Source organism: Schistocerca americana, chromosome 3, assembly GCF_021461395.2.
Source record: "Schistocerca americana isolate TAMUIC-IGC-003095 chromosome 3, iqSchAmer2.1, whole genome shotgun sequence".
Lineage (NCBI taxonomy): Eukaryota > Metazoa > Arthropoda > Insecta > Orthoptera > Acrididae > Schistocerca > Schistocerca americana.
Genome location: NC_060121.1, coordinates 315,650,363 through 315,674,030, shown reverse-complemented (window position 1 = coordinate 315,674,030; position 23,668 = coordinate 315,650,363). Strand labels below are relative to the sequence as shown.

General features: G+C 43.7%; 1 protein-coding gene across 1 annotated transcript in view; it reads right to left on the bottom strand.

Moving 5' to 3' along the window:
* Positions 1–23,668, bottom strand: part of LOC124605686 (shootin-1-like) — a 302,657-nt gene that overhangs the window by 196,945 nt on the left and 82,044 nt on the right. Inside the window, exon 2 of the mRNA XM_047137542.1 lies at positions 21,312–21,452. The gene's annotated coding sequence lies outside the window, so the exon portion shown is untranslated. The remainder of the gene's footprint in view (positions 1–21,311; positions 21,453–23,668) is intronic.

Here is a 23,668-nt window from a genome sequence, read left to right as displayed (position 1 = left end):
CACATCTGTCAACACCTGCTTTCTTTATAAATACAAAGAATATTATATGTGTACCAGTAACTCTGAGTAAATAAAAGAAATAATTAGTATGTTAAAATATTTTCCCAACACCACAGAATCATAAAACACAATTACGGAAGGCACACTGGACTTGCATTCGGGGGGACGACGGTTCAAACCCGCGTCCGGCCACCCTGATTTATGTTTTCCGTGATTTCCCTAAATCGCTTCAGGCAAATGCTGGGGTGGTTCCTTTGAAAGGGTATGGCCGATTTCCTTCCCTAATCAGATGGAACCGATTACCTCGCTGTTTGGTCACCTTCCCCAAATCAACCTACCAACCATATGCTCAAAAAAATATTGGCACATTACGACGTTTGTTATTGTGCTTGACAGACAGCGCTGCAAGTGCTATATCTGTGCAATCGGAGTTAACGAACAGTTCAGTCTCTTGCCTCACGGCCAGTGTAGGTGGCATTCAGTTCTCATGATGAGTCCGAAAGGGGAAGAGCATTCCGTGCGGTTCCGCAACGAGGCGGCTTTATTGCATTCGCAGGGTAAAAGTTACCGTTACATTGGCAAAAACCTTTCTGTTAGTTATACAACAGTGGTGGCTGATCAGAGGAGACGGAGGAGGCAGGGCCTCCTCACTTTTATTCGGTGGTAGTAGTAGTAGTAGTAGTAGTAGTAGCAGCAGCAGCAGCAAAAGCAGAAGCAATGATTGTTTTTACAATAAACCTTTATGAACTTTTGTCAGGGAGCGCGAAAGACGTTAGCTTTTGTTATTCTAAACCGCCAGCAGTAAAGAGCAAGTGAAAGTGCGAAAGGTTAACTGTAACCAACCCAAGGCAGACGGAGGCGCGAAGCAAATTACAAGGAGGCCACGCACACACCAGGCCGCCTGTAAAAGCTCCGTTTCCGTTGTAACCATGACGTCACTGCTAGGAGCAGAAGAGCAGAAGATAGGATACAGGTTGTCATAGCCCTCTCGCCCTGCGCTTCCACGGCACGGGAGCCCAACAGTTGTGGTTATGCCTCTCTAGGTTTCTCTTATGTTAGTTGTCCATGTGCAGCACCTGACCCACATGCAGTTGGTATAGATAAGCCCTAACTGATGTAACACTTTGGAGTGAGGACATGATGACTTCCTTGCACATGCTGACGTGTACAAAGAGATGTGGAACGTAAGAACATGAATTTTTGGAGACAGGACGTTCAACACCAGCGTCCAGAAAGATAAGTTCAAAACACATGCATTCTGAAGTTCATGGTACGAGCAGCACATGTGGTTACATGCTAGTCCTACAAAAGGAAATTGATCTCCATCTGCCAGTTATAGTCACTACTGCTAGTTACTACCAGTCATAGTTACTGCCTCCATTTACACCCTAAACTATTCCTGCCCATTACCTACCAGTCATAGTTACAAATGCCAGTTACTCTTAACTACTGCTGATTATGCATCGGTCGTCGTTACTAGTGCCGGTTACCCGTGGATCGTAGTTCCTATTGCTGGTTACCACTAAGTCATAGTTACTACTGCTGGTTACTGATCAATCATAGTTGCTACTGCTGGTTACTCCCTAGTCATAGTTGCTGTCGCTGGCTACACACCAGTCACAATTGCAACCACTGGCTACTCCTTAGTCATAGTTACTACTGCAGGTTACACGCCTGTCACAGTTACTACTTCAGTTTGCCGCTAGCCATAGCTACTACCGCCAGTTACCTGCCAGTCATAGTTACTACTGGCAGATAGGTGTCAGTCATAGTTACTACTGCCGGTTACCTGCCAGCCATAATTAATTACTAGCACCAGTTACTCCCCAGTAATAGTTACTACTGCCGGTTACCTGCCAGTCATAGTTACTCCTGATGGTTATCTGTAAGTCATAGTCACTACTGCCAGTTACTGTTACTCCCACTGGGCACTCCCTAGACATAGTTACTATGGGTGGCTACCCACCAGTTATAGTTACTACTGCCAGTTACTCCCTAGTCATAGTTACTCCCGCTGGTTACCCGCCAGTCATAGTCTCTACTGCCATTACCTGCCAGCCATAGGAACTCCCGCGAGTCTTGGTTACTACTGCCAGTTTACTCTCTAGTAATAGTTACTACTGCTCGTTACCCACAGTCATAGTCACTCTTGCCGTCTACCTGGCAGTCATAGTTACTACCGCCGTTTAACCGTTAGTCGTAGTTAGTACTGCAGTCGTAGTTACTCCCATCGAAAACCCGCCAGTCTTACTCCTGCTGGTTAGCTGCTATTTGATTATTCCCGCCTGTTGCTACTAGTCTTACTTAATTACTCTTGCCTGTTACCAGCGGCAGATAATGGGCCTAAATTCTGGTGTGGTCAGAAAACATATTAGAAAATCCCCTTCCTACCGACCACCACCAACACTACCGCCTCTACTATTACTGCTACTACTAATAATACTACAACTACTAACAAGGGAACCTCCCCATCGCACCCCCCTCAGATTTAGTTATAAGTTGGCACAGGGATAGGCCTTGAAAAACTGAACACAGATCAATCAAGAAAACAGGAAGAAGTTGAGTGGAACTATGAAAAAATAAGCAAAATATACAAACTGAGTAGTCCATGCGCAACATAAGCAACATCAAGGCAGGTATGAGCTAATGAGTGCCGTGGTCCCGTGGTTTGCATGAGCAGCTGCGGAACGAGAGGTCCTTGGTTCGAGCCTTCTCACGAGTGAAAAATTTAATTTTTTATTTTCAGACAATTATCAAAGTTCAGACACTCACACATAATCAACTTCGCTCTCCAAAATTCCAGGACATGTTCAGATTTGCTTGGACATATGCAGGATTTGACGGTCTACACACGGAAACATTTGAAAACGTAAAAAACATATTTTGACAGAGCACAGGGAAAACTGTGCGACTGTGAAACTGTTGCATTCATTTGTTGCAGTTTATGTGACAAACTCTTATGTTTTCATCACTTTTTTGGGAGTGATTATCACATCCACAAGAAAACCTAAATCGGGCAAGGTAGAAGAATCTTTTTACCCATTCGCCAAGTGTGCAAGTGAGGTGGGTCGACAACATATTCCTGTCATGTGACGCACATGCCGTCACCAGTGCCATATAGAATATATCAGACGTGTTTTCCTGTGGAGGAATCGGTTGACCTATGACCTTGCGATCAAATGTTTTCGGTTCGTATTGGAGAGGCACGTCCTTTCGTCTACTAATCGCACGGTTTTGCGGTGCGGTCGCAAAACACAGACACTAAACTTATTACAGTGAACAGAGACGTCAATGAATGAACGGAGCCGGCCGAAGTGGTGCCGGCACGGTAGCTCAGCGTGTTCGGTCAGAGGGTTAGCTGCCCTCTGTAATAAAAAAACTGAGTTAATAGATCAACAACGAACTTAAAAAAGGGTGTCTTAGGACATCCGCTCCGATCAGATTCAACGAACAAAAACGAACAAAATGAGATTTTAAAAAAAAAAAAAAAAAAAAAAAATGTGGCCGTGCGGTTAAAGGCGCTGCAGTCTGGAACCGCAAGACCGCTACGGTCGCAGGTTCGAATCCTGCCTCGGGCATGGATGTTTGTGGTGTCCTTAGGTTAGTTAGGTTTAAGTAGTTCTAAGTTCTAGGGGACTAATGACCTCAGCAGTTGAGTCCCATAGTGCTCAGAGCCATTTGAACCATTTGAATGAACGGACAGATCGTAACTTTGGGAAAATAAAGAAAGTAAAATTTTCACCCGAGGGAAGACTAGAACCAAGGACCTCTCGTTCCGCAGCTGCTCACTTTATCCACGGGACCACGGCGCTCGTCAGCTGGCATGGTCCTTGATGTTGCATATGTTGCACATAGACTACTCAGTTTGTATATTTTGCTTACTTTTTCATAGTTCCACACAACTTCTTCCTGTTTTCTCGATTGATCTGTGTTCAGTTTTTCAAGGCCTACCCACTGTGTCAATTTATAACTAAATCTGAGGGGGGTGCGATGGGGAGGTTCCCTTGTAAGACGATACCTATCACCACCACCACCAACAACAATTACTGCTACTACTACTACTACTACTGTTGCTAATAATAATAATAATAATAATAATAGTAACAACAATAATAATCACACTGACTTTTATTCACAAAAGAAGTGATAGTGCGAGCGTTTGATCGTTGTTACTTGTAAAACAAGTTAACAACATCACCTTCTTCTTCCTGATATTTCGACGACAGCAGCATTTCGTTGTGCCTCGGATTTCAAGTACTGGTTTTTCAGTTGACGCACAAGTAAGAGCTGATAAGTGAGCCTCAAATACGTTTTTAAGCGTTTTAAATAAGAAAAACTCCTTTCAGCTTAAGAACTTGTTGCACGAGGATAGCAATTAAACAAAACACTTTGAAATCTCCAGGAAAATATTGGTCTGTTTCATTCTCAGTCATTCTTTTGGTAACGTAACCCAAATTGACACAGTGACATTTTTATTTATGTCGGGAAGAAATACAGTCTCCAATTCTACACGCAACTGAGAACAAATACAGAACGCACCATGGGTCGATCCCGACGATCACCAGCAAATAATCGGGTTGTATGGTGCCAAACGTCTTTGTGAATGTGAGGAGCACATCTCTCCGTGTGTGTTGCACGGTTTGCCTTTTGTGCGCACAGACCCTTTTTATGCGACACTACCGTTGCCGTGAAAATTGGATGAAGGCGATGATGAAAATGGAGAGGGCGGAAATGGTGTCGGCTTTATGGCCTTATGGTGTATGTAAAATACTGTCTGAGTCGCTATTAAGAAATACTCCAATTTCTTCTAGAACTTCGCTCATCAGACATCTTCAGCCTACTCCTCTGGAACATTACCAAGGGAGCCACCCAGCTATTTACAAACGGATGAGCGAACAGCGCTTGTGGTGGGGAAGTGGCTTTCCCCGGAAGAACGCTACGACTGACGTTCAGGATTTTAAGAATCACATTCTAGTCTAGCTGTGAAATGCAGTAAGTGCAATTATGTGTCGATTCAGTGTGTGATATTCTGTATATTTTTAAACGTTTAATGGAAAATAACGTTCGTCACTGGATCGCCACTAATTTAAAGTGCGAGCTGTGGAAAGGTCGGTATAATTTTGTGCAGCCTGTAGCTGCTCTTTGCCACATACACAATGCTGACATGTGCTCCCAAAATCGGATATCGTAAAGGCTCCCAAAGCCGGATATCGTAAGCCGATTTCCCAGTATCGCTTCTGGTTGGTCATTTAAACACTCCAATACCGATACTGGTAATGCGGTTCTAGTATTTCCACAGTCGATTTTCTCTCCTATGTAACGCCCGACGCTTTTTCTAACGTGCTTGTGTTGTCAGGTTACGTCTTTTTTTAATGTTATGCTAATCTGGATGGAACGTTTTTGTGCAGCAAAAGAGAGAAGCATTATATTGAGCATGAAATTGTCTACCTCTAATATTTAACTGAAGAGAGACAGCGGTTGTGCTGACTGAAACTGGAACAGCAGATTTCCAAACGCAGGCTTTAACATGTAAATACGACACCGAAAAATTGTTTCCGAAATCGTTTTCCGTCTTTCTAAAGCTGTGTCGCAGGTAAACGTCACAGTGGCTTAGAAAAGGAAGGAAGATTAGGGTGCAACATCCCGTCAACAGCAAGGTGGCAACGAGACATAGGTGACCGGCCGTCTGTTCGGTATGCAGACGTATTACAACACCCCATCGGAGGAACGTTTCGCCATCAACAGTGCCATTCGTCAGTCACACCGCTGCGACATTTGCCATACTTCTCGACTTTCGAAAGCCGTTCGACCCAGTTCCGCACTGTCACTTGCTACAAAAAGTGCGCGCTTACGGTCTATCCGATGACATCTGCGGTTGGATAGAAAGTTTACTAACAGACAGGGAGCAGTATGTCGTCCTGAATAGAAACAAGCGTAACTTCAGGTGTGCCGCAGGGGAGCGTAATAGGTCCGCTGCTTTTTACGATTTACATAAATGATCTGGTTGATGGTATTGACAGCGGAATTAGACTGTTCGCCGATGATGCTGTAGTCCACAGGTAAGTAGTATCACACGAAAGTTGTGAACAAATCAATGATCATTTGCAGAAAATAATTGCGTGGTGTAATGACTGGCAGTTATCTCTCAATATTAGTAAGTGTAAGCTTCTGCGCATAACAAGGCGAAAATCCCCATTCATATACGAGTCTTTGGAAGCGGTAACATCCGTCAAGTATCGGGTGTGAGTATTCGAAATGATCTCAAATGGAATGATCAGATTACACAAGTAACGGGTAAGGCGAACTCTAGATTGCGGTTTATTGGTAGAATCCTGAAGCGATGCAGTCCTTCAACAAAGGAAATTGCATAGAATACGTTAGTTCGTCCAGTCTTAGAGTATTGTTCGTCTGTATGGGACCCTTACCGGTTGGGTCTGATTCAAGAGACTGAGAAGGTCCAAAGAAGAGCGGCAAGATTCGTGACTGGTGCGTTTAGCTAGCGCGAGAGCGTTACAAATCTCATTGAAAGTTTGAAGTGGGACACACTTGCAGATAGACGACGCGCTGATAGGAAGAGGCTGCTTACTAAATTCCGAAATCCGATCTTCGCCGAGGATGTGAAGCATATATTATTACCACCAACTTTCAAATCGCGCAATGATCACTATTCCAAGATAAAGCAAATTAGAGCTCGTACTGAGGCGTTCAGACAATCGTTTTTCCCTCGCGCGATCCGCGAGTGGAACAGAAAGGGGGGGGGGGGATATGACTTTGGCGCGAATTGTGCCCTCCGCCACACATTGCTTGGTGGCTAGCGGAGTATATATGTAGATGTAGACTTAACACAGGGTCTCGGTGCACAGTCTGGTGACAAGGAGTCTTACAGTGGCACCAGGAAGTACTGGCAAACCTACCAGTATATATCATTACGAAGAAGTAAATGGGTTGCCAACACACTGTTACACATATTTATACGTACAGAAGTAAACATAAGGTTCTTCTAGTATAATTTGTTTCTTAACAAAAATATTAGTTCACAAAAAGAAATCAGTTGCTCTACACATCAAAAAAATATTGACACACCTACACAAAAATAAAATTAAAGACTCTCTGATTCACGTAACCCAATTCTAGTAGTCTGTCTGCATACCATTGGCATTGATGACAGCTTGTAGACGTCTTGGCATGGAGTGTACCAAGTTGCGACCATTCCTCTAATAACACCGTCTGAAACTCCCACTTCCGTGTATAACGACGTATCCAAGCATGCCCAAAGATGCGCTGTCGGGTTAAGTTCAAGGCTCTGTGGTGCGTTAAAGCCCCTGTTGGAGAAGTTATTAACCGCTTCTGAGTTATGTGGGCTGCATGTTTAGGGTCGTTATCTTGTTGAACGTGAAAGTCGTCATCAAGACCCAGTTTTATGCACTTCTACATAAATCGCCTCGCAACACATCGATATGTTTACGAGGAACCATGACAGCTTCAATAACTCCCAAGTCACCAACAATAGAAGCTGGCATGCATTCTCAAACCATTACGCTCCCTCCCCCAATTTTTACTGTACGTAGGAAATGTGACTGGAGCTCTGTATTTGGTTTGCGTAACTTCCGAAATAAATGAATACTTTCTAGGAGATCTGCCATGAATATTAGCTGCATTCAAAACATTCCTAACAGTTTGAGCACTGACCTGTTTGTTGGACGTTGCCCGGATGTTCGATACACCCGACCCTGCACTTTTAAAGAGCTCTTTTTGTGCAAGACGAACTATTCTTCGACGCTCCTTGCATGTAAGAACTATCAAACATCCGGATCTGCGTTTATTGTCTGTTGAACCAGTCCCTTGAAACTTCTTGATCGCCCGCACTGTTGCCTGACAGTGGTAGACCATAGGCCTAAATTCTGGGGAGGCCGGGAAAGAGACCGGAGTACCCTCTCTCTTCCCTAGCGTTCCTAACGACCACCACCGACACTACCGCCTCTACTACTACTACTACTACTACTACTAATACTAATACTAATACTACTACTACTACTACTACTACTACTACTACCACCACCACCACCACCACCACTACTACTACTACTACTACTACTACTACTACTAATAATAATAATAATAATACGATACCTACTACTACTACTAATACGATACCTACTACTACTACTACTACTACTAATACGATACCTACTACTACTACTACTACTACTAATACGATACCTACTACTACTACTACTACTACTAATACGATACCTACTACTACTACTACTACTACTACTACTACTACTACTACTAATAATACGATACCTACTACTACTACTACTACTACTACTACTACTACTACTACTACTAATACGATACCTACTACTACTACTACTACTGCTAATACGATACCTACTACTACTACTATTACTACTACTACTACTACTACTACTACTAATACGATACCTACTACTACTACTACTACTGCTAATACGATACCTACTACTACTACTATTACTACTACAACTACTACTACTACTACTAATAATAATAATAATAATAATAATAATAATAATCACTCTGAACTTTATTTACATAAGAAGTGGTATGAAAGGCGCGATCGTCGTTACTTGTAAAACATGTGAACTCGATGATCCTCCTCCTTCCTGAATCTTCCGACGACAGCGTCATTTCATGTGAGCCGATAAGTGAACCTGGGCCATACAGTTCCTCAAATACGTTTTTACGCGTTTCAGACAAGAAAAACTCCTTTCTGTTTAAGAACTTGTTGCAAGGGGGTAGCAATTAGACGAAACAGTTTGAAAGCTTCTGGAAAAATTTGACAGCCGGCCGCTGTGACCGAGCGGTTCTAGGCGCTTCAGTCCAGAACCGCGCAGCTGCTACGGTCGCAGGTTCGAATCCTGCCTCGGGCATGGATGTGTGTGATGTCCTTAGGTTAGTTATGTTTAAGTAGTTCTAAGTCTAGGGAACTGATGACCTCAGATGTTAAGTCCCATAGTGCTTAGAGCCATTTGGACCATTTTGAAAAATTCGATCCATTCCATTCTCAATCATTCTATTGATAACGTACCCCAAATTGACACAGTGAAACTTTTATTAATGTTGGGAAGAAAATACAGTCTCCAGTGCTACATGAAACTGAAAACGAGTAAGGTACGCACCATACGTTTGTAATAATGGATCCACATCGTCTACAGGGAAATGCTGAGCCTAACTGACCAACTGAGTACTATCGCCTAATTTAAGGAAGAGCAACTTATCACAATGTGAATATCTTGTTTCCAGTTGTGTTACGATATTATCCAATATCTCGAAGTACACCTGTTTGTATTTGACATTAGGTCATTGCTAATGTATTCATCCGTCATTTCAGCTCTATTCATGGTAGCTTCAGCTTGTGAATTAGTCGCTTTGATAAACAGAGAGAAAAAGAAAAACAAGGTCAAAGAGTAAGAGGCTGTTTTTGAAACCACAGGCTTCTCTCGTAGTCGTTGCACTACATTATGAATTTTTAATTATTTCATTTAAAACCTCAGTTATTCATGTATAGTTTTCGTAAATGGCAGAGATTATCCTGGCGTTACACTTCCATCTCGTTTCACTTTTCGAAGGAAAGCGTTTACCTACAATATTGTCGAAAATTGCTGTGCGTTTGGAAGACCCGTGGAAGAAAGCAGGAATACCATGAAGCGTGCCGAAAAAAAAATCCTTGTAGGTTTTATACAAGAACAGTTCTGCTGCAAAACTAATGCAAAGGTTGTGCCAAACAGTGAGTAAAAAGAGCTTGAAGGTGGGGGGGGGGGGGGGGGGGGCAGGCAGAGGGCAATTTCACGGACCTTAGCTTGCAGGTCAATTAATTCTCCTGCTAGAACGGATAACTTTGGACCACCAGTTTGTTCTTCATATCATAATTCCGAAACACGCCATCCAGCACATTGAATAAAGTAGCAGTTCTAGTATCGCTAATATCGTGAAAACCAAGAAAATGTTCTTGTTTGTTGCCACTGGGGCCCACTAGTATCACAAGAGTAGAATATCGTGACTTGTCTGAAACGACTATTGCTAACGCAAAGCAGCCATAAAATGAAGTTAGATCCAGACTTGAATGTATATATTCACAAATCTACTCGTTTATATATGCTGAGTGGCGTGTTCCGGGATTATAATATGAAGAACAAACTGGTGGCCCAAACCTATGATGGTACATCCGTTCTGGGAGGAGAATTAATTGACCTGCAAGCTGAGATCCGTGAAATTGGCCCCTCCCCTCCCCCAAGCTTTTTTTTATGCACTGTTTAGCTTTGCAGCAGACCTGTTTTTGTATAAAACCATTAAGGGCTTCGTTCTCCCCACTTCATGGTATTTCTGTTTTCTTCCACCCGTCTCCCAAACACACACCAGTTTTCGACAATATTTCCCTTCGAACTGTGAAACGAGATGGGATTGTAAAGCCAAAATATTATCAGCAATTCATGTCCGGGAAACACTGAAGTTTCAAATGCAATAATTGACAATCCATAATCTAGTGGAACGACTACAAGACAGGCCTGTGGTTTCAAAAATAGCTTCCTACACTTCGACTTCGGTTTTTTTTCTCTCTCTGTTTTTCAAAGCAAATTATTAAAGATTGAATTACTTTTGAACATTCTTCAGAAAAAGTTCTGAAACAATATTGTCACATAATGTATAGTTTACACAAAAAACTTAAGAAATGAAGATAAATTGATCGACTTTTAAAGGCGCGAATACGAACATAACTGATGAGCACATTCTGGCGGATGCAAATAGTGTTGCGGAAGATGTGGGCAGGGATTATGTGAGTGTAAGTGTGAGTGTTGCGTTACTACAATGATTGAGTGTGTACAACCATGACCACACCGCCACACCAGTGAGACACTACTACCACATCATTCACGCTCCAGTTCGTGAGATACATAAGAGGCAATGGAGAGAAGCTACGTAACGGAGGAAGAACACAGATACGTGGAGTGTAATACGTCGGACAACTGCAGACAGTCGTGGTGAGTTTGCGAGACTCTTTTCTAGCACCCAAAACTGTAATGGGTAGAGCAATTGTGCAGCGGTAACCTGCTCCTCGCCATTACATATCATACAAAACAATGCACACATAATTGTTTGCGGAAATACTGCAACCGGCGATTTCTTGTATAGCTTTATTTATGCCAAGATGCGTTTCGGGCATTCACCGATCTTCAGTTGGCGTAATACATTTATATCTTTATCAACACAACGTTTATGTCTACACCATTTCGAAAGCTGCTGCTGCTCCTCTGTACAAAATAACAAATTGTTTAGCTAAAACGTTTAGTGAATTGACACAGTGGATCTCGGAATACTGAATTCCCTAACGATTTCCGCGATGGAATGCCCCATGCGTCTAGCTCGAATTACCATTCCGCATTTAGGGTCTTAATTCTTTTCATGCGGCCATGATCACGTCAATAACTTTTCCACATGAATCATCTGAGTACAAAACACAGTTCCGCCTTTGCACTGCACTTTTACACTTTGTGTACGCTTTCTATCGTTATCTGTGTATGGGCATATCACTACCTTTGTCACCTCAGTGTATTTCTTAGGCAGAAGGTGGGCGCAAATGACTTCTGCAGCGGAATGTTCTTAATTCTTATTACTCATGCTTGAAATGGAGAAAGACGTCGAAGGTAGGAGCTATTATAAAATGTCATTAACCAAACTCGTCGCGATTAACTTCGTATTAAAATATATTGGGAGCGGTAGTAGCACATCTAACTCAGTTATTTGACGACATACACAACAGTAGTAAAACTGTCAATAAAGTGTTTTTACGCCGCCGTTCTTGAGATACATAGTAGCTGGGCGAAAACGGAAGCGAGCACTTAGCCCGCAAGCATGAGTCAGACCTCAAGTGCTGCGGTCTGCATGTTTTCTTTATTTCCCAGTCGCTACTCGCAATGCGTAATGCTCACAGACACGTATCACTCCTGGAACTATTCGGAATCTACGAAGCCCATGTAAAAAAGTCCTACTTTAAGCCATGATTTGCAAAATGAGGGTAAATCTGAATCTAAAAAACAGAGCTGTCATTAAAGGGGAGGTTTATTTTAACACCGCAGTGCTTTACTAGTCATTTCCTACTGCAGGTTCTATGCCCTTACCTCAACCCCACCGCTGAATCTTACACAAGCAGTTGCAGGAGTTTCTAAAGTATAACGTCAATCCGAACAACGGCTAACTTGCCCTTTTCGCACTAACAAAGCATTATCAGAGTTGCGAGAAGTGATAAGCGACAGGAAAAAACACAAGGACAGACTGGGGATTGAAATCTGGACGTTTCGATTTATAGTGTGACACTGATTCATCTTTTTTATACTTAGCCATACTATTTGAGGCTGAGCATTGTAATTCAGTATTCCTTGACCTAAATCCAATAATCAAAATGACACCTAACTAGCTAATCCAGTTAAACATCACAACAGTAATATAAAGATTCGAGGCTCGACCGCTACCTGATTCGAGCTTTTTTCCGTTACAGGTTAACACTCTGTGACACGTGGATGTGTATGCGGACTTCAGTAAGACACGCCGTTGGCCGCATTTCACAGCAGTGGAATCGCTCCCAACCACCTCCCTACGCCCCTTTCCTTTGTTGCTGTAGTTTGTCGACAGCTGTCTTCTTACGCGTGGAATTTTGAATATTTCTGCAAAATCTCAGAAGAAAACATCAGGAAACACTCAAAAATGCTAATTTACGGTATTAAAAAAAAACCAGCCGAAGCTCAAAAATGGTATAAGGCAATACGGATCTCGGCACCAGATGTTCATATTATAGATACGGTACGAAACGAGAAACTGTCCATACGGTAAAAAAAAAAAAAAAAAAAAAAAAAAAAAAAAAAAAAAAAAAAAAAAAAAAACACTAAGCTATAACTACGGGATATCTGATGCAAGATTCCAGAGGAATGAATTAGCAAAGTATTAGAAACCATTCGGTGTCTGCAGGAGAAAGTTTCAGACACGACTAAGGATAGAGACGGCGCCCATTTGTAATGACCACGTAAATATCGTACATTAATTGCACTACTGTACTGTTACACACACACACACACACACACACACACAGTGTGCGCGCGCACTTGAAGAAGGCGAGAGCGGTAAGAAGGGAAAGTGGGGGAGGGGCCGTACAGAAACACACAAAGCAATGATAAACCAGTGGAGAAACTGGGTGATAGACAGTTTACAGAAAATAATGATAATAGAATTTACTAGTAAATTTGAGTGCGTGAGCTTATTAGTAGATACAGCAGACTTACGGAAGTCTGAAAACAAGTCCAAAATATCCCATCTTCGTATTACAGACCTTTTTACTGTAAGAAAAAGGGAGAAGGTATCCAGCAGACAGTTCTCTTGATTCTCTGGAATTTAGCACTACTCTCAAACTTTATGTTTCTATCTAATTTTACCGTTTTCAAAGAAAAATCGTCTAACTTTTCACGTAGAATTGTAAACTTCAACATTTGTCAATTGCTGCTCTGTTAAAAGCTGAACATCCAGTTTTCTAGAGTAACATGTACGTGATCTTGGAGTTTGTTTTGCTTCAAACAATTCACAGCGTAAGACAATTTTCATGCCAGGTCTGCAGAATTGTATAAAAAAAAGTAATGTAAACTGGTTTCTGTTACGCAATCAACACATCCGAAAGCTGTGTCACATACGAAGTGAGGGAGTTGTTAAAAAAATGAGGCGGGGGGACGGGGAATGGCCGATTTAAACATTACTGTCCCTGCTTGCACATTTTGACGTAAAAGAGTGATGAATGACTTTCATAAATATTGCTGGACGGAGAAACATCGCCACAGTCGGTGGCAGAGGGAGAAGTTCTACAGGTTGCTACAGAGCTCGGGAAAACTGCCGAACAGCTTACGTGAGAGACGATTTAATTTCGTAATCTGCTACGGTCGCAGGTTCGAATCCTGCCTCGGGCATGGATGTGTGTGATGTCCTTAGGTTAGTTAGGTTTAAGTTGTTCTAAGTTCTAGGGGACTGATGACAACAGATGTTCAGTCCCATAGTGCTCAGAGCCATTTGAACCAATTTCGTAATCAATAGTCGAAGAGCCACAAACTAGATAACATCACTTGTGTCGTCAAATGCGTGGTGGGATCTATGGAAATTTAATACCGCAAATTGCGACGTACAACGTATCACCAAGGATTGTGCAAGGAAGGCGGATACCGCAACTGCGCAGATCACTCTGGCAGAAGGTCGTCTGACACACTATGAAACAACCTGGCACGCAACTCGAGAACGTTACACGGTTCCATGTTAGGAACACTTTATAACCAACTGCTTAGGGAGTAAGGACCACTAGCAAATGGCGAATTTCAGTGCAGATTCCGATTTGTTGTATTTACTGTGCGCTAGGAAGCTTACCAAGGAATTACATTTGCGATTATGTTTATCACATCAAGCAAATAAATAGAGCTTTTCGCTTGTTTTTTGTAATCACTTTTCTAACTGCGTTGTTGCTCTCGTTCAGTAGACTGTTCTTTCTGTTCAACAGGTCATGTAATTCTTCCGGTCCTACACAGGAGATAAAAATATAATCACCGAATCTTAACGTTGATACCCTTTCAAAGCGAATTTTAATCTCGCTTACGAAAGTTTAGTCTCTTAAGCGAGCCTCTTCATTTCAAATTAGCACTTAAAACCAATGTCCTCTACTGTTCAAGCTATATATCGACGAAATCATCAGTTTCTCGAGTATCATACTGAACCACGATCAGCTGCTGTGAAACCTTTATCTCCCAGTTCAGATACGTACTCGTCATGATCGGGTGAAAGAAGTTTTTTAAATTATAGCATCTGTATCTGTGCAGGATCGGCGAGGAAAGGGATAAAGGGATATGTGGAAAACGCTGACAAGAAGAAGAAGGGACAGTATGATAGGACATGTCACGATATCAGGGAATAACTTCGGTGGTACTAGCGGCAGCTGTAGAGGGTAAAAAAAAAATGTAGAGAAAGATAGAGACTGGAATACATCCAGCAAATGATTGAGAACTTAGGTTGCAGTTACTACTCTGAGATAAAAATGTTGGCAGAGGAGAGGAATTCGTGGCGGATCATACCAGTCACAAGACTGATGACTCAAAAAAATCTGTGTGGATACACACATGAAGTTCCACCTCATGCATCATCAAAATACGAAATAGACAACGTAACTCAGGACGGTGTTAAAATAGCTGTGAAATGAATAATGTTTTTGAGGTGTTACTGAAAATGTCTCCCGTTTAAATTAACGCACAACTCGCAAATACGTGCTAATGATTGTCCAACACGCAAAGACCAACCACAAATAATGGCTACAGCTTAAGCAAAACGAGCAATCAGCTCTTGTGGAGTATCTGTCTGTGTCTCGTAGCCCAGATACATCTCCAGCCACAAAAAGAAACACATAGGAGGTCGTCAACAACTCGAAAACAATATTCATTTAACGGCGGTCTTTAGAGTCAGAGAACAAACTCGAGGTGGGTGAGAACGAGGAGGGAAAACTGGCACATCCTTTTCAAAAGAACCACCTCAGTGTTGCTGAGCTACTTACCGGAGTCTTAGGGAGACCTAAATCTGAATGGCCGGACAGGATACTGAATCCAAGTCACCCAGACTCCGATTACAGTACATTAACCACTGTGTCTACTCACTCGATCGTTTATTCGTCCTGGAGCGCGAGTTGCTTGACTGATGGAAGACGTTCTCCTAAGCGATAAGGTAACTGAATGGCGACTAGATTTCCATATCACCTTAATATGTTCTAATGCTGTATTCACACACTCTGCTATGGAGATTTTACAGTAACGGAAAGAAAGTAATGAGCGAATTTATTTCTGTTTCTGTTAGCTGATACTCCACCTTCTACTGCTTTTGAACGAGGAAGTATCACTACGTACAATATTCAGTCATTTTCTGTATGGATGAAATTTTGAAGATCCCTACCAACTTTCACTTCGTCAGTTGCAGAATCTGTGGAGACAAATATTGCCGAAATTCCTGTATTAGCCTTTTTTCCAAATACCAACTCTAAAAATCTTCTTGCGTTGATAAACCGATAGTTAATGGTTCAAATGGCTCTGAGCACTATCGGACTTATCTTCTGAGGTCATCAGTCCCCTAGAACTTAGAACTACTTAAACCTAACTAACCTAAGGACATCACACACATCCATGCCCGAGGCAGGAATCGAACCTCCCACCGTAGTGGTCGCGCGGTTCCAAACCGATAGTTAAATTGGTTTAATGTGGTGAAATTCTCGTCCACGTGCGAAGAAAATTATTATGCAATAAAACTACGCAGCTTGCTCCCAAAAATATTCGGGTGTGCTGAGAGGAGGGATAGGTTCAGCTGGGTCTCGTCGTGTTCAAGGTCACCCGTTTGTGTACCGGCCGGCGGAAATAACCGTTCAGGCAGGAATTTTCGTCGTGGACGCGGATCTTAAAGGCGTTGCACAGGTCACCGAGTCAAGGGCCTACCGTGAGTGGCTTTATTGGAATAAAACAGCTGCTAGCTAAGTGGCCAACGGTGGGCGGCACGTCAGACAGCTCTGACTGCAGCAGCGAATAGAATGGCCACATTGTGAAGGAACACTTAACCATTTCAGCGCAACTTGTGAACTGCCATACCACTGTAAACCATCGCCTCGCTTTGGGTTGGGAAACATCACCCCAAAACTGCGGTAACCAACTGTGTATATATTGGACCTGTTGGTACCACTCGTCTTCTTAGACCCATGAAGCCATTATGATGCCATCAAAGTCCTTGATGCCATCAAAGTAACTATGGTAACCTCTCTTCAAAATCTAATATGCGTAGTAACCGCCATAAAAGTAATTATAATTATTCCCATGACATCACATTCGTCGGTTTCGGCGCAACCACACTTCTCAACCTTAGACCTCAGGCAACTCTTAGACCCGTCTGTCGCCAAAACATACCTTCCACAAAATAATAGAGAAGCAAAATAAATATTGTTATTGTTATATTCCTCTTCTGTTTACGCACGTGCAGCATCATGGGGTATATGATTACGTCACAGATCAATGCCGACGACCGGTATCGGTAGCTTCAGTCGACTCCCAAATGTCACAGGACGTAGAAATCACTTGAGCGGTATAGTTACGCAGCTGCATGCCCAAAATATGGCAAAGGATGCCTGGAACAACGAGCTGTCGTATATTTGGCGTATGCAGACAACAAGGGTACGAGATTTTCAGGAAGCACTGGGATAAACGCCTACTGTCAGGTGAGTTCAGTTCAGGTCAATGGTGGCGTCCTCTTCGGGGGAATATTAATGCGGGATTGCTGGAATATCTTCCATTCCTTCTTACTGGCAGACGCAATAGTGAGCTCGTATTAATTGGTTGTTCGCCTGTAGTAGTAGCACACCACTTCCGCCATCCGTCTCCCTCCCCCATTCCGTTCCGCCGTAACCGCGCCGGGTAGCCGTGCGGTCTGAGGCGCATTGACACGGTGCGCGCGGCTCCCCTCGTCGGAGGTTCGAGTCCTCCCTGAGGCATAGGTGTGTGTGTGTGTGTGTGTGTGTGTGTGTGTGTGTGTGTGTGTGTGTGTGCGTGTGTGTGTGTGTGTGTTGTCCTTAGCGTAAGTTAGTTTAAGTTAGATTACGTAGTGTGTAAGCCTAGGGACCGATAACCTCAGCAGTTTGGTCCCATAGGAACGTACCACAAATTTACAAATTTTCCGTTCCACAGCCACTCAACCTCCACACACGTCCAAAACTGGAAATGCACGCGTTAAGCGAAATAGTACGCCGACCAGTCGCTCCCATATTCTGTCAGGCTCATATGAAATATTAGCGACCAAAAATTGTCTTTACTTTGTAATCACAGTACCTTATACGCGCCATGGCATAAGTGAATCTAGGTAGAAAAGATTTCATCTTCACTGCATATTACTGTCTTAGAAATTGAAACTAGTTTATCTTAGCTGTCAAGACTCTTTCGAATGACGTAAATACCTGTATCTGAAAATGTTAAGCTGCGGTCCGTGCGCCAGACAACTAAATATGCAACAACAAAAATAAGTGAATGCACTAATGAAATGATATAAAAATGAAAATCACTTAATGTGCACAATAAAACTATGTGTATCTTTTACAGGATAGTATTTCGACACATTACCTCATTGATACACACAGCAAATGAACGTAATCAAACTTCTCATTAATGTAATGTACAAGTAAATGGAATGCATCTTATGATGGCAACATGCTCCCGAAACGCGTGGTGCTAATTAAATATTAGTAAAAAGTGGTTGAGGAAGTAAACATTACTTCATAAATCATATGACATTGCTTAGCTGACATTCAAGGCCAACAGATATTGGTCTAGGTTAGGACATCCTAGATGAATAAAAAATGTAGTTTACAGAAGGAGTCTAAATCATATTCTGTGCTTAAACATAATGCCTTTCCTTAAGAAGAATTATCTTCTGTTACAGTATTAGGAAAAACCACTCGTGTGGAACACAGCTTCCTTCGTTCATACGCGGTATTTTGCATACAGTAGGCGCAAGTAAATAGGTAGATTCCGTCTTCCTAGACTTCCGAAAGGTGTGCGATAGTTCTCCACATCATTGGCTATTAACAAAGAGCCGGCCGGAGTGGCCGAGCGGTTCTAGGTGCTACTGTCTGGAACCGCGCGACCGCTACGGTCGCAGGTTCGAATCCTGCCTCGGGCATGGCTGTGTGTGATCTCCTTAGGTTAGTTAGGTTTAAGTAGTTCTAAGTTCTAGGGGACTGATGACCTCAGAAGTTAAGTCCCTTAGTGCTCAGAGCCATTTGAACCATTTTTATTAACAAAGATACCAGGGTCTATCACTGGCTCGATTAATATTGGCCTGACAGAAACCAGTACGTATACTGGACGGCGAATGCTCAACAGAAAGTAAACTAACATCGGATGTGCCCCAACAAAGAGTAATAATCTCTAACGTCCTCAATCAGATACGCTCTGCTGTACTGTGAGACTGTTAGCTGACGATGACGTTGTGTGCAGGAATGTAGCATCGTCTTAGGACGATTATAAAGAAATGCAGACAGCTAAGGATAATAGCACGAAGTGATATAAAATGAACGAAACGTAAAGTCAGAGATGGGCAAAAAAATCGGAACAACACAGATTATTTACGGAAATCCGCGGAAAACCTAAGTCAGGATCCGCAGTTGGGAATTTGAGTCCGACTCGTCAGGAATGTGAGTCCATTACTTTAATCATTGCGCCACCTTCATCAGTAATATGTTTTTTAATTCGTCAGTGGCTACCTTACTTCACTAAAGTCAAAATTTCTCCGTAAAAGTTTTCAAGACCCTTCAGTTCGCTATGTGCCATTCGGACTCCGTTTGGGGAACAAATAACCTGCGACAGATGATGCGCATTGGCACTGAGTGGGCTGTATGACTACTAATATACTTACTAAAGGACATCCTCTGTACACCATGAGCTGCACTAGTATATCGCCTGCTGCTGCTGCTGCTGCTGCTGCTGCTGCGAGTGTGTGAGGCAAAAGGAGAGATATTTCGCTATACGTCCATAAAAATACATCAACTGAAGGTACAGATATAGCCAGTCATCTTAGGCCCTGAGGAGTACAGAAAGGACGATGTGTCGAATCGAAATGTATGTCCTAACAGTTGGCTACGTGAGCGGCTGTTTTTATGCACAGCCTAGACAGCGGAACACTTGTGACAACACCAGTGAAGACCGTTCGCAAATCAACTACAGAAGTAGCAGTAGAACTGCGTGAACATGGGTTGCGATGTAGGGGCTCCCATCGCGTCACTACATACTTTACAATGTCTTCCAGAGGTTCGGAGATCACTTTAAACAGCCAATGACTGCTCAATGCGTTGAGCCGAAGCCCTAGATACATTTGTGTCAGCTTTTCAACACTTGCTCGCGGAAAATACACCACTGCCTGCTTTCCGGTATAGAGCAACTCCTGCCCCGCCAATACCATCCCTCTTCTTCCTTTATTTTCCGCTCGGAGAGCTCAAAAACGAGAGCTGTTTTCTAAATCCGCGGGACAACTGCGTCAATTGGAAATGTGATAGTAGCCGAATCGCCCCTGCGGGGGTGCAGTGAAAGTTAGGTATGAAAGTTTCATTCCAACGACGATTAGTTACTAGGCCATATCTTCCAGTGATCTCTTACACAACATGTCATTAATATCTGGAACGTGTAGGTCTATTCATACAACTTCGTTCTATTTTTTTCACATAAGCATAGCATACCAGTTGTATATCAGCAATTATTCAACAGTTAACGTGAACTATATTCTTGTAGGATCCGTGTTATACACACACACACACACACACACACACACACAATGTAGTGTCTTTCTATCCAAAGCCATCTACGGAACATCTACTTTTTCATCCACTCGTGTCATGCATGGAATAGCAAGGGCGTTTCTGTTTCGGCAGTTTACGTGCCAGGGATCATTGGTGTAGCTGTTTACTGTTTGTGCCTTACACGTGTGACTGTGGAGAGTAATGTGTTTCTGTTGTATGCTCTGATAAGAGAGAAGACAAATTGGGCACCCAAGCAACAAGATTTTTCTGCCAGAAACGACGACAGCACTTTTAAAAGCTTACCTCTCTTTTCTACATGTTTGGTGGGCTATACTAAAATATCAGAAAATATTTAAAATTAATAGTGTCACTTTACATTGTTAGTTGTAAGAGAAAAGAATAATATATCTTTGAAAATCAGAAAAATTGAATCTTTAGCGTGGAGCTCTTGTGCTAATACTGCTGAATGGGGAATTTGTGTACATTCGGCCAGATTTTAACAGAGTACTTATTTGTCTCTGAAGAGAGTATCAAGAAGCTACACAAAACACTTTTTGCGGCCCTAGGCGATAAGAGACTGATTCAAAAATAATTTGGGGATGGTGGTGAGAAATACGCGAAGAGACTGTAAAGAATGTTGATGCGTTTGAAATACGAGTACAAAGAGATACTCAAAAGTGACCATGAACGAACAGCAACATAAAAAAATGGAAGAGCGCTAGGAAATAATTGTTAGAGAGGAAGTTGGCACGGTATCGATACCTAATTAAAAATAGATGATGAAAGATTACGGGTATGGAAATGGAATCCCATTATCAGATCACAGATAGGAAGGCCATGAACAGACGGCACCTATCACCTAACTTCTAGAGCAAGTTGTGTGACAATTATTGTGCTGAAAATGGCGAGTGCTATAAATATTTAAAAGAGTTGCAATACTTACTAGATCCTGATGGGTGGACTGATGTAGACCAAACAGCTCTAGGAGCTACCAGTCTTCTTTGAACTGTTCCCGAAATTCAGACGCTCCGAGAACAGGCTACCAGTGCCATGGCATGGTAAAGAAGTGCCACCTCTCTGCGACCTGTAGGCAGAAAACAAAAACCAGAGGGTAGGTTTTATTTCGTAGCTTCCCCGACGTCAGGGCGATACAGTTTCTGGGTGCCACTTGGCAAGGACTGCGGTGCGCGCGGTCTCTTGCGCCGACCCAGACCAGTGCTCCTGACGTCGCAGGAAGTACGTGACGCGTACGCAGACTGCAGTTACGAAAGTGGCCACACAGACCACCAGAGCGACAGCGGAACCGGCATGAATCACCGGCCTGTGTCGGTGGCCCTGGCGGCTCTGCTGATGGCTGCTGGTACCGTTCCCTTTGTGATGTACGTACACGCTGGAGTCTGCACTGGGTGCTTCCTTGTGTCTTACTGATCAGATAGGATCGGCAGCACTATGATATTGTTCTCTGATGATGCTGTTGTCTACAGGAGTGTATTGTCGTGGGACAAAATTTCTATGGTTGCAAGGGTTCTGAGAAAGTGCAGTGCAACTGCAAAGAAAATCGCACACAGAACGCTAGCGCGATCTATTCTAGAGTACTTCGTAAGTTATTGGAGTTACTGTCCGGTAGGTATGACATCTGACATCGAACGAGTACAATGAAGCGCTGTTATGGTGGTAACAGTTCGACATAGTCCACGGGAGGCTCTCGAGCTGTGACCTGGCCCGCATGCCGTAGTGTTCAGCTTGCCTGCACACTTCCCCCACCACCAGGACTGCGATGCTTGAGCTTGAGGAGTGGGGAGAGGGAGAAACTGCAAATGTGCCATTTTTAGATGGCAATGCAGCCTCACTGCATACGACTTGGTTTCGTATTTCTCAATAACATGGATCATAAACGAAACAAATCTTCAGTATTACTGAAATACACTCCTGGAAATGGAAAAAAGAACACATTGACACCGGTGTGTCAGACCCACCATACTTGCTCCGGACACTGCGAGAGGGCTGTACAAGCAATGATCACACGCACGGCACAGCGGACACACCAGGAACCGCGGTGTTGGCCGTCGAATGGCGCTAGCTGCGCAGCATTTGTGCACCGCCGCCGTCAGTGTCAGCCAGTTTGCCGTGGCATACGGAGCTCCATCGCAGTCTTTAACACTGGTAGCATGCCGCGACAGCGTGGACGTGAACCGTATGTGCAGTTGACGGACTTTGAGCGAGGGCGTATAGAGGGCATGCGGGAGGCCGGGTGGACGTACCGCCGAATTGCTCAACACGTGGGGCGTGAGGTCTCCAAAGTACATCGATGTTGTCGCCAGTGGTCGGCGGAAGGTGCACGTGCCCGTCGACCTGGGACCGGACCGCAGCGACGCACGGATGCACGCCAAGACCGTAGGATCCTACGCAGTGCCGTAGGGGACCGCACCGCCACTTCCCAGCAAATTAGGGACACTGTTGCTCCTGGGGTATCGGCGAGGACCATTCGCAACCGTCTCCATGAAGCTGGGCTACGGTCCCGCACACCGTTAGGCCGTCTTCCGCTCACGCCCCAACATCGTGCAGCCCGCCTCCAGTGGTGTCGCGACAGGCGTGAATGGAGGGACGAATGGAGACGTGTCGTCTTCAGCGATGAGAGTCGCTTCTGCCTTGGTGCCAATGATGGTCGTATGCGTGTTTGGCGCCGTGCAGGTGAGCGCCACAATCAGGACTGCATACGACCGAGGCACACAGGGCCAACACCCGGCATCATGGTGTGGGGAGCGATCTCCTACACTGGCCGTACACCACTGGTGATCGTCGAGGGGACACTGAATAGTGCACGGTACATCCAAACCGTCATCGAACCCATCGTTCTACCATTCCTAGACCGGCAAGGGAACGTGCTGTTCCAACAGGACAATGCACGTCCGCATGTATCCCGTGCCACCCAACGTGCTCTAGAAGGTGTAAGTCAACTACCCTGGCCAGCAAGATCTCCGGATCTGTCCCCCATTGAGCATGTTTGGGACTGGATGAAGCGTCGTCTCACGCGGTCTGCACGTCCAGCACGAACGCTGGTCCAACTGAGGCGCCAGGTGGAAATGGCATGGCAAGCCGTTCCACAGGACTACATCCAGCATCTCTACGATCGTCTCCATGGGAGAATAGCAGCCTGCATTGCTGCGAAAGGTGGATATACACTGTACTAGTGCCGACATTGTGCATGCTCTGTTGCCTGTGTCTATGTGCCTGTGGTTCTGTCAGTGTGATCATGTGATGTATCTGACCCCAGGAATGTGTCAATAAAGTTTCCCCTTC